This window comes from Formica exsecta, unplaced genomic scaffold, assembly GCF_003651465.1.
Source record: "Formica exsecta isolate Colony F162 unplaced genomic scaffold, ASM365146v1 scaffold155, whole genome shotgun sequence".
Taxonomy (NCBI): Eukaryota; Metazoa; Arthropoda; class Insecta; order Hymenoptera; family Formicidae; genus Formica; species Formica exsecta.
Genome location: NW_021848872.1, coordinates 715,804 through 735,673, shown reverse-complemented (window position 1 = coordinate 735,673; position 19,870 = coordinate 715,804). Strand labels below are relative to the sequence as shown.

Here is a 19,870-nt window from a genome sequence, read left to right as displayed (position 1 = left end):
ATAGAAAAAGAGACTAAAGAAAAAGCAAATTGCATCAAAGGGCGAGACGACAGCTATCAGCTGATATGATGCCCAAGCCGTGATGCATGCATTTGTAATTCTGATGTTTTACGGTATTGTCGAATATCCTGTATTTCACGGACGATGCGAATTTTTCAATTCGTTGAATTGATTTGCATCTCGCGGAAATCCCGGTATCTCATTCCGGTTTTCGAGTTTCCTTTATCGGTTTCGCGCGATATCCCGGATGTCCGGAGTGTCGAAGTACGTTGCGCTTACAGAAGCAAGGGACTACGCTATTGTGTATTATAATGTCGTCTACTTGAATACGCCAGAGACTACCAGAGTCTCCCACCCGGTATATCGGGTTTTTCTTTACGGTTTGTTTATGTCGCATGCGCACAATCCGCCCCCGAGAGCCGTCGACTCTCGTCCACCCTTCCAGTCGCCGGGAAGCGTGCGGATGTTTTGCATCGCTCGTCGCTCGGTCACCGGGTTTTCCAGTCAGTGGAGGTGAAGATTTTTCGTTTCTGTTATTCGCGCTTAGAAAAATTAATTGAATCAATCGTGCTCCGAATTTTTCCAAACTTTGAAATATGACTGCATCGCGATGAAATAATGTGACCGTTGTACGGAATTTCGAAGTTGACGCAATGGCCTCGGACAATCGAATGAAATTCAAAATTAGCGTCAGTGACTTGCAATTAAATACGCAGATTTGTTTACGTGTTTTGTAATAGCGTTTTAAAAATTTTTTTATTCTTGCCGTGTTTTACGTGAAACGATCATAAAAGGCGAGTCCGCTTTTGAGAACACATCAATATCGAATGATCGAAATGTAAAAAAAGGTGCAATTGCTTGCTGTAGATAATATATCTACGCTAAAATTAATTATTAAGATACTGAAATATATACCAGTGTTGAACTCGTGGAAGAATATTACAAGAAAAACATTTGTCTTTTTTTATTTGAGCAGATTATACATACTAATTACAATTGTGATAAGAATTTCTGAGCTATCAAGACTTTAACTTATATATATTAAAGTACGGTGTATTTATGAAACTTATCGTGAATGAACAACCAAAGTTTCAGCCGTGAAACAAGGATTACGCGGATTGGCGACGACTCTGCGCATGGTAAGCATATCTAAAATATCGTGTGTTTTACGCTGCATATTAAGTACGTTCAAAGCATTTAATTGTTCAAAAAATACCACGAGTGCTTGTACATATTTCACACATAAAATACTTTATAAGTTTCACAGAGATATGCGACCGTATTAAATTATGGCTGTAGTACTCGGCTAGACTATCTAATTGATTTTACTCAACGGCTTAACGTATACATAAAGGTGCTAGATGTAATACAAGTACTTAGCGGCTTAGCTTCCTCTATTACATACGACCGAAAGAAAAAAACTCGCGTTAAAATCTTACCGCGAGCTCTTTGCCAGGATAATCTGGTCTGATAACATTCTCGCGCACAAATCGCATTTATTGTGTATGAAAGTGAGAAAAAACTTGGTGCTCGCGTCTCGACATAATCCGTTTTCTCGTAATAATCCCGTAATAATAAAATAACGGCAACATTTTTATCGCGAAATTTTTTTTTACAATCTTAAACGTAGGATGCATTATCTTTTACCGCATTTCAGCGACGTGCACCGCACTCTTTATATCTTGTATATTCTGTATCCATTCTGCGTATCGTAATCGTATAGATTAATTGAAATTCAGATAATGGGTGTGGCGATAAACGGCACCGTCCGTCGCTTCTCGAAGCAAGAAACGTGTTTTTGTCGGAGTTACTTGGTGGAAATTCATTTTCACACGGTTCGTTAAGATTATCTCAATACACACAAATGCGCGGCATCGCGATATCTTTATCAAAGATCGGCTGGCGGGCAACGATAATCCAGCCGGGCGGTGCTGCGTCACCCTGCGAATATCGTTAGCAATTGGTTTTAGCGGTAATGGATATTCATTGACATTGATTGGACGCCGGTTAGATGGGACTAATTGACCATTAGACGAACAAGGTCTTTCCTTGAGGGCTCGATATCGCGAAGGTCTCGCTAGCCTCGTTAGCACATCGTCGTTAATATACTATCTACCCTAGGCGTGTGCGCGCGAACGTTAATAGATAACAAAATTTATATCTTGTCGTTATCATATATATAGCGTATGATAACGACAAGACAGAGGAAATATATGGAGCGTAAGATCGCATTAATGGCGATGCTGTACATCCGAGATTCGCGTGATGCTATATGTATAATCGATCTCTCGCAACCACAACATTTTGGCCGAGAAAGACGCATGCTGAGAAGGAAAAAATATAATATCGTATCAAATAAACTTTTCTGTTTCTTTTATACTTTATTCTTATACTTTATTGTATCTCATCCTTTAGTCATTGGAAGCCAGAATCACTCGACCGTGCTTTCATCTGATAATTTAGGTTCGTTAAGCGACTCGCGTTTGCGTTGATGACCGCATTATTAATAGCTATGTGGGCGCGTTCACATCGGTCCCCGTTATTTTGTTCTTGTGTACGTAAGCGGAACTAGAACACCATAGGTGGTCGCAAACGTGCTTCCAGTCGGACGGATCGTCTTTCACCGTAATAAAGAGCTACATAATTTAAAATGACCCGTCAGAGATAGGGACTTATAAATCGTTTCGGTTGCTACGGTGATCAACATTATCGCGTTATCGGAATTACAAGCGGCGGTTTCATTGCGCACACTCTACGTGACGTCTTTATTGTTTACCACGTTACCGTGGTATCATCCTACGTGCGTGAGTCGTGTTCGAATGCGAGAGAAATAGCTTAGCCGCTCGAAGCGAAACATCAGAGATCGAAATATTTTAATCAATGGGATAATAAGAATGAGAATAATGTTTATCCTCCCAGACTATGTTAGTATATATATGCAATGCGGATCTATATTTTTCTGACATTAATTAAAGGAAAGACTATTTGACTTACAGCATGAAGAAATTTGAATGTATGTATGTATATTGAATATTGTATATATGTGTATAAAGCTACTTCTCTATCTCCCTTTTTTTTTTTGGTCCCTCTCTTCTTATAAATGCCGATCTTGATAGAGTTCGAATCGTCGAATATCTGCTGATAAAACATGAAAAAGAATATTGCTAGTTTATTTTCTCATATTTTCTAGCGGAACGAGATGATCAGTCTGAAAGATAGAACATACGATTAAAATTCGATCAACATACATATCTAACGGAAAACTCGCAAATCGGTAATCGGTTTCTCGATTTGCGAAATAAATAAAAGTTGGTCAATCTGTTTGCGCAAGTCATCGACACGGTTTAGTCCATTTGTTCGCACCGGCCAATAGGAGCTCAACATTTATAAACGATGAAGGAGTGAATAAATAATATATCAATATTATGAAGCATCATTTCAACAATTGCGTATGATTTTGCCGTATAACCGATTGCAATCGATAGCCATGCATCATTTCCAAGGTTTCAATTATTCGGAAATGATTCCGCATTGAGCCCGACAATATGTCCGCGTATACGCTGATACGCGCACCGACGATGTGTATTCCATTTTTGCTTTACTAAAAAATTCCAGTTTCACCGAAACCTGTAATTACACGTACGTAAAACATCAACTGGGATACTCGAACCATTGCGTGCTACATATCCGCGTTACATGCAATCGTTTTAGATTAACACGTATTCGAGAATTACCCCGCTTATACGCCAATCGATCGCTTCGCACGTAGCATTGTTCATTTATCATTTTTACAGACTACGCGCGGAGCCCTTTTTCCAGCCATTCAAAAATTCACCATGAGAGTCTCTCTCTCTCTCTCTCTCTCTCTCTTTCTTTCTCCCTGTTTTTTCCCCTCGCTCTCTCTTTTCTCATCTCTCTTTTTCTATTTTTTTTCGGGATCAGTCTGTCAGAATTCATCGGACCGGTGAGATGATCGAGCGCTTAAATATGTAGCACCGGCCGTCTCGCACCCTCGCTTCTCACCGTTCCTCGTTTTTCGCACCCGAAACTCCGTCCGGAATTCCGCAGGGTGGAAGATATCGTCATTGACGATATCGTGTTGCGCGGTGAGGCAGCGAGCGATAAATTTTTCAGAATTTTACGATTCTTCGCGCCAACGGTATGCGCGATTCGTCGCGAAAAAGGAAGAATAGTCGTTCGTTCGCTCGTTCTCTCGTCCGTTCGTTCGTTCGCTCGCGGCGAGGAGAACGACGAACGGATGTGCGGTGCTCCCGCGACTGCGAATCGATATGCATTGTCTCTCCTCTTTCTGTAGCTCCTCTTTTTCCCGACGCTTTTCGACCCCGTCCGTCTCTGTCGCGCGGAGCGTTTTTCCTCGCGTCGATCTTTCGCCGTTCGCACTCCCCAATACGCCGGCGGTTTTATTTGATCGCCCTCTTATGTTTTATTGAGCAGCTCCTTCGTTCGCGCGCAGTTTGTTTTTTTCCTTCTTTTTTTTACGGTCACTACCGGAAACAGCTGTGCCCGTGATTTCTCCGGTTTAAGCACCGTCGCGTTGCCCGAACTCGATTCCCGATACACCGCGCTCGCGACTGTTAGCGATGGATTTTTATACGGCCACCGACGTAGAAATTTGTCAGCGGACAAAAGAAGGTAAATACGAACGGGGAATTCGGGCGTGAGAGATTATGGCGAGATACCGATAGATTTTTTACAGCCCGGTACACATTTGGAGGAAATAAATATCGCCGAGGAATTCTAGGGAGAAATAAACACATAGATGCGTGTAATTGCCGTATACTGTAAATAAAAGTCTGCGTGTCCGATGAAATCGTCGACTGTTATTCCAATCGATATATTTGTAGTAATCTGTCGGATTTTAACCTAGTCATTAATATAGAGAAAAAGTTGCGCTTTTTTTGTTAATTAAAAAACGAATATAACTTACGATAGCGTGTAGACAACTATAAACTGGCGTTTATATTCGGTGTCGCAATATCTAGGACGTTGCGATCGTTTTTTCGCCCTCACTTGTTAAAGACAATATTTGTATATTCCGAGCGGAGCGGCGAGCGTTAGCCGTAGTTGAAACACATTTTTATGTAACGTGATATACTAGTGGAGTTGCTTAGTGTGTAGCGGGATAAACATCATAATGTAAGAGGCTGCATCACTTCCTGTTTGCGAGTCTACATTAAAATGCACGGTCGGCGATTTTTTAAAGTCGCCCTGCGCTTCGCCGCGTTCCAGCTGCGTCCTAAGCGATGCGGCATAATATTTCAGGTATACTGCACGTATACTGCATCCTCATTAGAAAACGCTCGGCTTCCGGATATAAATGTAAAATAAATGCAGTTCTCATAGTACTTCCGTCCTTTTAACGCCTGCGTCGACGCTTTTAATAATAATGTGCCGCATTTCGCATGACGTGTTACATTGTTGGCTGCGCATTAAAGGTTATTTTAAAAAAGAGCTCTAATTACCGTAATTTAATGCAGTGAAAATCCTGGTTAGAAATCTCATTTCTATGACACGCAACATGTCCAAACAGCATCGCAAAATGTTTTTTTTTTTCCATAGAAATGGCGCTCAGCTTTACACTATTTTTTACATTTTCACGCGTTCCGTATGCTTGTAATGGAGAAAACGAGTTTGACAGAGTCGAACTGTGAAAGAGGAGAGAGAGATGGTTAGGTAATGCGAAAACTTTGCCGATTCGGTATCGTCATTGAATCTGCTAGTTCTCGAGAGCGAGATGTATCCATTGAAAGCTTTCTTTTCGGATCGTACCTGACCGATCGACTTATTGTAAGTTTCAACCTTCCCACACCGGAAAGGCAGGAAATGGACGGCGGGACGCATAGAAAGGAACGAACAAGTTCGGCGAAGAAAACAACGAGTCTCATGGAATACGGATTTCCTGAATAAGAATGAGTTCGGCGATGCTCAAAGGCACAGCCGCCTCTAAGGGTGAGAAATAGACTTATCTCGATGTTGCAAGGAAGATCGACAAGTTTGCGGCGGAAAGGAATGAAGTTTCAAGACGTGACGAGGTGTGCGCGCATGATTTTGTGTAAGATCTTACGCGAAAGTGACACAATTCAATCAGATAATCAGAGGAAATAAATTCGCTATCAAAATGTGAGCTATCAAAAGTGATTAAGAAATTTAATGCAATTATGTACAAGTTGAATATACAGCGAGATTAATGAAACGGCACATAAAGAACCTCATTATGTCGCAACACGTGCGATCAGCAATCATTCCGGTGCAGACGAACAATCGTTTATGACTTTATGAGATCGACGTTCCCCGATTATACCGAATATGTTCACCGGGTATCTTATCCGAAGGATATCGACCTCGAACTTACGACGGATCCTCCCATTCGGGTCCGTGTACCACGTGCGAAGATCTCAAAGGTCTCGCCGAACGGCCCCGTCGCCTTAGTTTCGTCGTAAAAATGCAAAGCGTCCCGTGCGAATAAAAAGCTTCCCCCGATCGGCGAGAGGCTCATGAAATTTTCAGAAGCTGCGACTACGGCGGCGGCGGCGGCGGCGGCGGCGGCGATGGAGGGATGTTGCGTGCGGAATGCGTTCGTCCCTCCTCTTTCTTCTTCCATTCGCCGTATCTATTTTTTGCCTCCTCCTCGTCTCGCTTCCGGCGCTGCGCTTCGCCGCGTTCCAGCTGCGTCCTAAGCGATGCGGCATAATATTTCAGGTATACTGCACGTATACTGCATCCTCATTAGAAAACGCTCGGCTTCCGGATATAAATGTAAAATAAATGCAGTTCTCATAGTACTTCCGTCCTTTTAACGCCTGCGTCGACGCTTTTAATAATAATGTGCCGCATTTCGCATGACGTGTTACATTGTTGGCTGCGCATTAAAGGTTATTTTAAAAAAGAGCTCTAATTACCGTAATTTAATGCAGTGAAAATCCTGGTTAGAAATCTCATTTCTATGACACGCAACATGTCCAAACAGCATCGCAAAATGTTTTTTTTTTTCCATAGAAATGGCGCTCAGCTTTACACTATTTTTTACATTTTCACGCGTTCCGTATGCTTGTAATGGAGAAAACGAGTTTGACAGAGTCGAATTGTGAAAGAGGAGAGAGAGATGGTTAGGTAATGCGAAAACTTTGCCGATTCGGTATCGTCATTGAATCTGCTAGTTCTCGAGAGCGAGATGTATCCATTGAAAGCTTTCTTTTCGGATCGTACCTGACCGATCGACTTATTGTAAGTTTCAACCTTCCCACACCGGAAAGGCAGGAAATGGACGGCGGGACGCATAGAAAGGAACGAACGAGTTCGGCGAAGAAAACAACGAGTCTCATGGAATACGGATTTCCTGAATAAGAATGAGTTCGGCGATGCTCAAAGGCACAGCCGCCTCTAAGGGTGAGAAATAGACTTATCTCGATGTTGCAAGGAAGATCGACAAGTTTGCGGCGGAAAGGAATGAAGTTTCAAGACGTGACGAGGTGTGCGCGCATGATTTTGTGTAAGATCTTACGCGAAAGTGACACAATTCAATCAGATAATCAGAGGAAATAAATTCGCTATCAAAATGTGAGCTATCAAAAGTGATTAAGAAATTTAATGCAATTATGTACAAGTTGAATATACAGCGAGAGTAATGAAACGGCACATAAAGAACCTCATTATGTCGCAACACGTGCGATCAGCAATCATTCCGGTGCAGACGAACAATCGTTTATGACTTTATGAGATCGACGTTCCCCGATTATACCGAATATGTTCACCGGGTATCTTATCCGAAGGATATCGACCTCGAACTTACGACGGATCCTCCCATTCGGGTCCGTGTACCACGTGCGAAGATCTCAAAGGTCTCGCCGAACGGCCCCGTCGCCTTAGTTAAATGCAAAGCATGCAAAGCGTCCCGTGCGAATAAAAAGCTTCCCCCGATCGGCGAGAGGCTCATGAAATTTTCAGAAGCTGCGACTACGGCGGCGGCGGCGGCGGCGGCGGCGATGGAGGGATGTTGCGTACGGAATGCGTACGTCCCTCCTCTTTCTTCTTCCATTCGCCGTATCTATTTTTTGCCTCCTCCTCGTCTCGCTTCCGGCGGAAGCGGCACTCGTGTGTGTGCATTTCCGCGATGTGGAGCTCGACATGACGATGCTGGAGGTGCCTTCCCCGTGTTCAAGGTATTACCCTACGTGCCCTTCCTTTCACCTGCGATGTGTCCGCCGGGCAAGTTCCAAAAGTCCTACAATCACTCGCGACTTCACGGAGATGGAGAACGTGCGAATATCCGATTTTCACGGCTTCCCACTTTCCCATCTTCTGCTTTTATTTGATTTTCTACGCGGGTCGCGCCATTCGTTTCTCTTTCGATTTTTCTCCGGTGTTTGTCTTTGCTTGAATTATTCAGCTGCTTGTGTTCTCTTTTTTTATCTCCACTTTCTGTTCTTTCCTTTCTCGATGTCTCTTTCGAGACAAAGAATTGTTAGTCATTGTTGTTAGCTTTACTCTCTAAATTTCTTAGAGCGAAAATGCACTCGAAAAATTGAGTGACTGGTCGAATCACTCGAGTTAGAGTGACTTTTCACTCATAGGAGTGAATTCTCCCACTTTTTGTTGTAGAATGAAAAAATCACTCTGCAAAATGGAGTAAATATGTATACTCTATTTTGTAGAGTGAATATTGTCACTCTATGTATTATAGAGTGAATATTTTTATTCGTGAAGAGTGAGTGAAGCACACGTGAAGCATGCATGAGTCTGCCATTAGCAAAAAAAAAAACTGTCGTCTCGCTGTCTCTCGACGGTATCATTGTCGTTGCGCGTGTACTTGGTACGAGACATATCCGTGTCCTTTGATAAGGATATAAAGATCACAACACAATCTAGCCTAAACACCATTCTTCATATTCACGTTATATAAATCGGTAAATAAACTACATAAATTCTTATAAGTACTTATCTCTGGGAGAAACGTTGACATTTCTATGTCAATATATATACGTATATCAGTATATATATATAAACTATAATTGACATAGAAATGTCAAAGTTTCTCCCAGAGGTAAGCACACGGCAAAAAAAATTTTCGCTACCATAGCTAATCATGGTTTGCAAAATAAATTTCTAAACTGCAGAAAAACGGTTTGCTGTTGCACCTAATAAATAAGTATCACAGCTAAAAAGTTCGCTGTTGCACCTAATAAATAGGTGTCACAGCTAAGATGTTCGCGACTGAATATTACGACTGAAATCTAGTTACCACGCGCAGTTTTTAGCTACGGCAGCTAATTTTTTTTCCGTGTACTTATAAGAATTTATGTAGTTCATTTACCGATTTAACGTAAATATGAAGAATGGTGTTTAGGCTAGATTGTGTTTCTAGAATAGTTATGTTATAAGAAGATCATGTATATAAATTGAAACAGTGATGATTCCATTCTCTGTTCGAGTAAATTATTCACTTTAAAATGAGTAACACATTCACTTTACTTCAGAGTTAAACAGTTCACTTTTGTGAAAAGTGAATTTTCACTAATTACGAGTGGCAGTATTTCCACTATCGCTTGAAGTGAATATTCACTCGTTTGGAGTTAAATTTCACTCTAAGAAATTTAGAGAGTACGTGTAAATTGTATTTTTCTATTTATGACTAATGATTCATTTCGAACCATGAACGTTAATCGCTTGTCTATTCTTACTCGTACAATGCCTCTTTCGCAGCTTTTCCTCACTTTACTATTTCTCTACTTTATCTTTTTTTTTTGTTGCAGTTTCGACTTTATCGATCCAAGTTCGCGGCGAGATTCTATTTTATTTTTGAACGTCATTATTATTTGCTCGGGCTTGCCATGTAATTCCATTTGAACTTCCGCTGTGGCAAGCTACGTGACATCCTGGAGATATTTTTAGCGACAATTTTGCAACGTGGGCTTTTTTTTATTTTCAATGGTTAGTATCGAGACGCCGGAAAACTTTTGTCTCGGTGAATATGGTTTACACACGTCAACGTTCTTTTTTATGATCATTATTTATTTTTCTTCTCTTCTCGACGCTAACATTTCTTACCGCGATGATAACCATCGAGTAATTCTTCTTTGGGTAAAAGTCACAAGTGATGCCTACTGCGGTAACGACTTGGAATACGTATATAACTCTAGTTTTCTTGCTCGTTTTTTTCTTCATTCTCGATCCCTCGAAAAAGAAACATGCGCATTTATAGCAACCAATTACGTGACACGACGTTTCCATCTCTCAGTTCAACGAATCTCTCTACACTCATTTCATTCAGCAATTCCACATTGAAAATGTAAAGTGCAAGCTTTGAATAAACAATCAATATACATTGTTGTTGCGTTTGCACGGATGATTTTATAATAGGCGCTCTTTATACAAACAAGAAGATTTATTGTGTATTTTTACGAGATGGTGTTTTCTTAATATCTGTAGATTTTAAAACTTCTTTGTATTTGGTATATAATACACGCTCAAATCTTAGCTCGATTTTTCCCTTTTTACTTTCTCGCTTATATTCACAAGGAACAGTCTCTCTCACTGTACCGTATAACGTCAAGTCGTTTGTACTTTTTTCTTTTTTTTTTCTCAAGTAACCGTTCCGACCAAGAGCAGCTCTCCTTTATTTTGCGAAATTCTTAGCAAAAGTCTCGAGAAGTTGTCACAGCTCCGCGCGATAACTTCTAAGCAAGGAAGCGAGGCTGGAACTTTTTCCCCGAGAAAGAAACAACCGCGACGACGGAATACTTCCCTTTGCACTTTGTTCATGAGAGACGTCCGCTAATTCCATTTTCTTTCCTGACATTTAATGGAAGCGAACGTCTCATCGGCCTCGTATACTTCCGTTCGATGAATCTTGTCCAGAATTTTTCTTCGTTCGATAAACTCCTAAAAAGTTCTGAACTCTGCTGTGTGAGTCCTCAAAGCAAAGGGATAAGAGAGAACTTTTTCTCGTTTAATGAGGTATAATGAAACATATACCATCGCGCCATCGTTTTTCTTTGACGTTATTCTCATTTCTTTCCGATTCTATTTTGTTTCAATGTAAACGCATTTATTATTGCCGAGCGTGATAAACAAGCGTAATTTTTTGTAGCGAAAAATCTGTCATATTATTATTTCATTAGAATCATCAGTTGAATTATGGATGTTAGTTTCTTTATTTAAACTACTTAAATATTTACATTTTCCAAGACTACTATTACTAAAAATGCTACTGTTTATCCGATAAATAAATATACATTGTTTCGTTTAATTCTTTCGATGTGAAAAGCCTGAATAAACTTTTATATTAAGAGTCTACTCCAAGACAAAAAATAGTTGTCTTAGAATCGTTTGCCAAGAAAGTCGACTGCGCCGCCAACTATCGCGTTCAACCTGACAGGTTTCTTTACAATATCGCTTCCGAAAATAATGCATCATATGGTACATCTTGCTATATTGTTCTTTTCCTGAACATTACCGACAAAAACGTGGCTACCAATACAGAAGCGAATGAGCCGAGTTTCTTGCGGCAGCACCTTGTCGCGCAAAGAATGATTGAAAGAACGATAGTAGAAACATTGCGTGCAAAATGTGTGCGTGTGTGTGTTTTCTTATATATTTTTCTCTTTCGCTTCGTATCTCCTCTCTTGTCATTTCCGTTGGATAGCGTGCCGCTGCAAGATATGATAGTCTTGTCCGTTTTCAAACGTGCTTCCTTATATATACCTTCCTTATTTCGCGAAACTGCCACCGGAAGTCCTAACGAGATAGGGTTGCCTTACGTCAAGGACGACGCGCTAAACCCCTCTTGACAGGCTCAACCGACCCACAGGTGGGATTCAAGGCGCTCGAGTGTAGTACAGTCACTGTAGTTAAGATGTTATCGTATCTCACCATGGTGAACTACGGAGGAATCCCCATGGTCAGCCTGCGGGTATATCTCCACTGATCTATCTCTCCCCGTCTGCTTCCCGTCCCTTCATCTTTCCGTCCATTCCCCTGCTCTTCTTCCACTCAGCCATGATCCCTTCCGTGACTCGACTTCGATTTTTATCGATTACCGTCGTTTCAATCTGTATCTTTGTGTACAAGTTTTTCCTCTCGTTTCCATCGTTTTGTTGAATGGACACTTGAACTGTTCAGAGCGACGTAACTATGGATTAAAACGGCGATTCAAACGGAATAAAGTCGATGGAGTGTCCCCTTGGTCGACAAAATTCCCCTATTTTTTATATCAAGATTCTTCTTATCTGCAATCCTCTAACTGCTGTTACACGGACACTGCCTTCCGGGTGTGATAGATAGCGCTGCAGGGGACAGCGGTCAATGGTCCATAGGTCTGATCAAAGGGCACCACTGACTTTGAAGGTGACCATAAATCCGACTTTATGGGGCAAATTTCAATTCTTTATCGGGAAAAAATTAGGGCTATCGAATAACATTAAAGGGAGTCCTTGTCCATAGCTCCTTGTCTGTAACGAATTTATCTTCGGAAAACACGACTTTCTTAATGCCGAGTTGCACGACAATGTAGTGGAAAATGGATGATCAAACATATTTTTGCGCAAACATATTTTCCTTTTTATTAATATTTTGTTTTCATTAATATTTCTTTTTATTAATATTTTACTGTATTGAATTGGATATCGTTAAAATAAATATTACAAATGTTGAGAAACAATCAGAAATAAAAAGAATAAAACAAATTAATGCGCGCACTTTTATCAAACGATTTTTTTTTCCAATTTTTAAATAGAAAACAAGTGACATTTCACTACAAACATGCGAACAATTCAGAATTTGTTTAAGATTGTTATAAAAGAATGGACGCGCTTCGATGCTTCGCAAAATCGAAATTAATGCATAACTTGATTCAGGCATCGTGCCAGATCTCTAGAACCGACGTGATTCTCTTGTCGTTAACAACCCGCAGTTAGCCGGCTCGCTAAATCGATACAACCGGCAAGCAAAACGAGGAGAAAAAAGCGCAACAATTAGCGTTCTGATACGGGGAATCAATTGAGAAGGTAAAAAGAAAGAGGGAGATCTTGGTTCGAGGTAATTGGTCTCGGCTCTCGAGTTTGCGCGACTAGCTCGTCGAAACATCCAGGAACAAATCCTTTATGACGAAGGGCTTCTCATTCATTGTTCGTGAGACGCACAAAATACAAGAAATAAATTCTCCGTTCGACACAAAAGATTCTTGCAAAGACGCAATATATTCCGATTTTTTCCTATCATTTTTAAATATTTTTTTACACACACATATATACAGATACATATGTATATTTATATATATATATATATATATATATATATATGGTTATATCTATGCAAAATTTTTCTATTGTAATAAATACATATCTATAACTTAAGGATTAATGCAATTTTTCGTTTTTAAAATTCTATTTAAATGCAAAAAACGATTTGACTGACAATGAAAAGAAGAGTTTTAAGCTTCGCACCCTCTCCTGTCCGTTTTATCGACCTACCTTTTTCCGTCTGGTTCTCGCTACTCACGTTGCTCGTACTGCCAAAGTACCTCGTGGCGTCAATCTTGCATAGAATTCTCAAATTTACGGTTCTGTGCGCTCGCGCTGAATTACATTCGACGAACGCCGTAAAATGGTCGCGACTATCTTCCACGTCCGGCGTCCATTCGCATTGCTGCATTGTGCGCGTCTGTTTTACCGCTCCTCTTGTTCTCCGTCGAGGCGATTTCAGAGCGACGATGAGATTAGCTCGATACGCGACACAGCCATGGTTAAAATAAAGCACGCCCGCAGTATTTTGGCTGCGATGCTTCACGCTTGCGTGCGACTAATCGCGTGGACTCGTGAAAACAAGGTAATCCGCGAGTATAAATACATAATTTTCATCAGCGCATTAATACCATGTTTACCGACGCTGCTCGAAATCGTATGACTCTCGGTATCATTAAATTTCCTGAACTGCGTAATCATGCGGTAAAAGAGAGAGAGAGAGAGAAAGAGAATGAGAATTGTATTAGAATCATAAATTTATTAACATATAATCAACAATTGCCAGTAATTTATATCTGAAGGAAAAATTTGCGCAACAGAAATTCTTAAAGTATTATTTTATACAGAAAGTCTCGTTCTTTAAAGTCTATAATCTTTTTGTCACTTTTTCATCCATGTCGACTGTAATGTCAAATAAACGCTCGTGAAATAATAAGCGATCAAACGGTGGCTCAATAAGTTATTGTTGTATCGTAAAGAGTCAATTTGTATACAGTGTAAAGAATAGAGGTGCTGCCATGCAACACTTGTTATCGGATATTCCATGGGTAATTTTGCAGACGTTGTCCGTCGCATTGAGGCGATTTTTCTTGTCGAGGAATACACATTCACGCGCGGTAACGGTGCAATATCAAAGGAAAAATCCCGCCAACCGTAATTTAGATTTTCAATCTCGTAACAAATCATATTCCTCTGCGGTTAAACAAGTCATTTATTCTACTCAGTTTAAATGCGATGCATTGTAAAGGGAGCGTTGCATTCGAATAACGTTTCGTATCTTGCGGATACAGTTTAAATAAAATTACAGATGAAAATACGGAGAACTTTTTTATCATTCATATTTTAAATAAAATTGATAATTTTCAATGAGAAACGTATTCTCTCTTATAAAAGATATAATTTTCTTATTTCTTTATATATCGCCAATTTCAACGTTAATATATATTCACTATATTATACCGTGTGTAATATAGTGAATATATATATATATACGAGCTTAACTGCGTATGATTGTCTTATTTACATTTCAGCACGTTCGCAGCAATGATAAATAATCGCTATATGTACAAATGCAATACGGAGAAAGAGAGAATCTCCCACATACTAAGAGAGGGCACCGATATAACTATCCACGGTTCGAATTTTTCATTCGCGAGACTCCGCCGTGGTATATCTCGTCGACAATGGCGAATACCGGTTAAAGCCGGGTCGCGTTGCATACGCGATTCACTGCTTGAATAAAGAAACGGAACGGTCGCGGTGCGTGTGCCTTGTAAAAAAAGAAACGCATCCGTTCCGGATGAACATGTACGAAGAATTCGCATCGAGATTGACCCACATTTGACTCTTTATTTCCTCGCAACGAGTGATAATCACTGTCGACTGTTCTCGCCGAAATAATACCTATGCATCGACCGTAGCTACTGCGGCAAAGCATAACCGCTTGAAATTAGAGGTAAATTAATGATCAGTTCGGGCCTCGTGTTCGGCGAGTAATTACCGATTCCGTAGGGAGCGGATCCTACGAGAGGGTGGTGTCGGGCGTGGCAAGCGAAGAAGGAATTTAGCCAAACCTCCCTGTAATTTCTCGTTCATCCCTTCGCAAACTTGGCGGTGCCTAGGGTTATTCCAAGAGAGTCTCGAGGTGACGGCGGGGAGGATGTGGAGGAGACGAGGTGGCGGGTGAAGTATAAAGAGAGATGCGTAGAGAGGGATGTAACGGAGAGAGTGAATGGTCTTATTCGATGCGAAGGAGCAAGTTGCGCGCCCTCTCCTGCGCCTCCCTCCCTTTTTCCCCTCCCGGAAAGGGCTTCCGTGTAGTAGGTGAGTTATTGGCGTTACGTTAGACGTCACATGCAGCGTCGACCCGGCAAGCCTCCGCACTCGAGAGCTACTCGCCAGCTTCTCCCCCTATCTCACGGCGGGTAAGACGCAACGTCAGATGCAAGACAAACGTCTCAATCCTAACCGGAATGACAGGAATGACGCCGGCGACGACAGCGTATGAATCCTTCCGCTACATTCGGCGAAGTCCTCGAGAGAAACGGGGCCCGTGTACTCGCGACGATCTTTTCGAAATTTGAATTCGAAAAACGATTACGATATACGATTGTCTCTTTCCATTGCTTATTACGCGGATGATGCGTAAACGTACTCGAGTAATATATCGGTGAGAGACGAAAAATTTAATTATATTATTGTCAATTTTGTCTAAAGATTAGAATTGCAATACACTAGCAACTATCGCACTGTGCAAAAGCACACATCGCGGATAATATTATCTTCATCACACACAAACTTAAGCTTATAATATCAATTTCATGGAGGGCATTTTAGTATTACAGAGATATAAGGTAGCTATCTTCGTGAGATATCCCTCAAAAAGCGACACATTGTTCCCCATTGACTATCTGATGGCAGAAGTCATATGCTCGCATGCAGTATCGCGTGAGAAATGTCGTGTTGCCGGGTGAATAACGGAAATGGGCAACTGTAGCAACGGCGATTTCTTTCCCGTCGTGGAGAACAATGTGGCATTGCCAGCGTGACGAAGAAAATATGCGGAGAATCGGTGCACTCGATCGGGGTGGAAGATGGCTACGATTTGTCATCGTAGTTCGTGAGCAGTATTTTGTATGCGCAGCACGTTATAATTCGAGATTACGTTGCTATCATGTATAAAGCAGTATCTTTTTTCTTTCTTTTAAATTGATTTTATTTGTTAATAAAGAAAATTAGAGAGACATAAAGCAGAAACAAAAAGAATTTATTTGCTAAATTAATGTAATATTATGATGTTGATAATCACCCGTTTTATTACACACGTGTGTTATTCTTACTAAAAATACAATTCTCAATTAGCACGATGACTTGTAGGGATATAATAGTTATAGATACGTTGATAATGACGTTGGCGAAAGATGATCGATCAAAGTCAAAGGTCAATTGGAAGCTCTCTTTACCTCGAGACTAGCTTGCGACGCTTTATTTGTTCTCGCCGATATGGAAAAGTGGTTAAGTGTGTCACGATCAATGCCCTGTCGTTACGTCACTATCGGACCTTCTTGTGTAAACTGTTTTCTTTATGTATAATAGCGATTTTGCGATATATCTTTAAACTCAATTTCTACCTCCAAAGATGAGCAACACAAAATATGACGCGATCGTATAAAATTTAAATTAATAAATCATTGATTGATCTCTTGTATTTATTTATACATATAATATCATACGCTTCACGACATTTTGAATATCAGTATGTTACCGCAAAGAAATAAAATCCCGCTTCAATATATTTGCATCATTCTTCCCCTTCTTAACTACTTCCACAATCGTTTTGTGCAATACGCCTCGTATAAGGCCCCCTGAAACTTATCGCGAAACGTCGATCTAAATCGCACCGAATGTGACCGATAAAGGCGGCCTTAATGACATTGGCCTTCTCCTCGAACGCCAATCTCGAACGAAAACGCATTCGATTCGGAGTACATTTATCTTGGCCCCACCGTGGCACGCCGTTGTAAAGTATGGTTCGACGACCCTCTTTCGACCCTTCCGCCAGCTTCCGGGCTATACTCTTGATGGAATACGTGCATGGACTGCGCCCATGCCTTCGCTTCTGTGGAATTCGCGTTTTTACGAACACTCGGCAATTTTGGCAAATTCTTTCGGAATTCTTTCGGAAGAATAAACCTGTTCGATATTTATTTAATTCGAAAACATTTTTGCTCGCAATATTAGATTCAATATAGATGATCAATCAAAAAAAACTATTAACATATAATATTTTATTTTAATTTTGTGTTAAATGTAAAAAAATACGAAATGTTTTTATATTTAACTAACGCGTTCACATTAACGCAGGTTTTTAAAAAATTGTATCAGGATACATCTATTGTAATAGACACACAAAAGCAGGATGGTTAACCAGCGCTCTTACACGCGTATTGTTCGGAAACCGGATATTCTCTATCGCCACCAACGCAGCACGATGGAACACGAGACTTGGGTGGCGGATTCGGCGCCTTGTCGGTGGCGAAAGCCGGCTCGCAGTGATTTGTTATCGTAACACCGCGATGGTGTTTGCCTAGCAAATCCTTAGCCACGTCTGCCCGCCGCATCTCATCCGATCCACCACGCGGCCGACCCTCGCCCAACCCTGAATCAACCCCTTGTAAAAACACGAGTTCACCTTGGGTCGGAATCGCGTCTACATGCACATCTGTACGGGCCAACGTCGACTAATACCAGCAACGATGACGCCGGCAGCAACATTCGAACCACGATGGTAAACGACGACGGAGCCACTGGAATGAGATAGAAGGCAAACTGTGCCATGACCTGTGAACGCGCCAGGCTTTCATCCTTCCGGCGGTGCAACCTATATTTCAAGCGGTGATAAATCAGCTAAGATTCCGGAAATTTACGCGCGACCTGGATCCGCCGCGGCTATCATTCCTGCCTGCAGCGAGGGAGGAATAGGTGGAGAGAGAAAGAGGGCTCGTCTAGGAAGGCGCGGCGCGAAACGGCGAAGGAAGAGAATCGGGAGTGGAATAGCAGAAAGAATAAAAGAGGTCGTTAAAGGTGAACTGATCGTTCGATCGTTGTAACTAACTCTACGGGGGATCGAAGCGTATGTTCGATAAACCTCGAAGACATTTTGTGGATACATCGCATCAATATCGTCTTTATCGTTACGGATATTGCATTGCCTTCTGACTAGATCACAGTTTATATCCATACGGTGTACTTGGCGTTAGGCGTAAATGGCTGCTCTTAATTTCACTATATATATACATATATGCTTAATGTACATAGCTCGTATATTTCGCCATTATACCGAGTCGCGTCTTTTCGTCAACTACACGGTAGGAATAGATATATGCATGTATCTATATGTGTGATGGTAATGTAACGGTAAAGTTTGATATTATATGCGTACTGTGTATAACTAACTATATTTCGAACAGAACTGCTTCATGAACTTATCGAGAATCAACGAAGTTTAATGATCTACGATGTAAGATTATCAGCCGACACGAGATAATATATTATCCCTATTTTCTTTCGCTGAGAACTGTATTATTCAAATACAACTCGTTGGCAACGAAAATGAAATCTTTTAGAGGCTTGCAGCCACAAGAGTCGAGATTATCGATTCCTTTGTAATTGGCAAATTATTCCGTCTGCACTTTGGTAATACTCTACCGTTACATCCTGAGCTCTAGTTTTAAGTAGATGTTATTATAATCAAGAATACGTTATCACCGCGGGGGTGGAAAGGTTTCTCTACAAGCACGATGACTCGGAATAATTGATGCGATGGACTTTTCTTTCGATACTTGTATCAGTGAGCGGAACAATCTCTTGGTCTCAAGCTTTCATTCAAAACATGTTGATAAAAGTTACTTGGAAATTTCTTAGAGATTAACTTTGACAAACAAACATTATTTTTGAATAAGTGCATTTTACATCCGGCAGATACATGTATAATCTTCTTCCTTATAATTTATAGTTGAAAAGATCGTAATAATTTTTAATATTATTATAAAATTGATAATACAATTATAATCTCAGCTATAATATGATTATTATCATCTCAATGATAAATCTCGCAAATCAGCGACGAGATGAGATGAAAGATTTGCAGATTCTATTTCAATCTCTAGTCTCTAGTTGATACATAATCATCATTACGGAATACATTAAATTTACTTCGATAAGTAGTTTGCAGTTTAATATACTCCCAACACAACTATTCATGATACAACTGCTAATTATATCCTACTAATTTGGAGTTAGTGACGAAGCATTAGATAACGTTATCGGAATCAGCGTCAGCTGTTTTCATCGGTTGCTGGGCAACGAGAATCTACGAGGACGGAGAGATACATTGGCGTTTCCAATTTGTACGCTTTATGAGCAACTTTGGAACATAATTGACGGAGAATCGACCGTCCAGTCAGCCGTAGCAATCATATGTTAAAATGTTATCATTGTTTGATCAATACATACGTGTTAATATGTCGTTATGATAATCTTGTGATACAATTTTGTATATTAAATACAAATATTAAAATACTTACTATAATTTATATATATATATATATATA

General features: G+C 40.5%; 1 protein-coding gene across 1 annotated transcript in view; it reads left to right on the top strand.

The window, feature by feature from the left end:
- Nucleotides 1-456: 456 nt before the first annotated feature.
- Nucleotides 457-19,870, top strand: part of LOC115233019 (semaphorin-2A) — a 367,181-nt gene continuing 347,767 nt past the window's right edge. The window contains exon 1 of the mRNA XM_029803231.1: nt 457-1,139. The gene's annotated coding sequence lies outside the window, so the exon portion shown is untranslated. The remainder of the gene's footprint in view (nt 1,140-19,870) is intronic.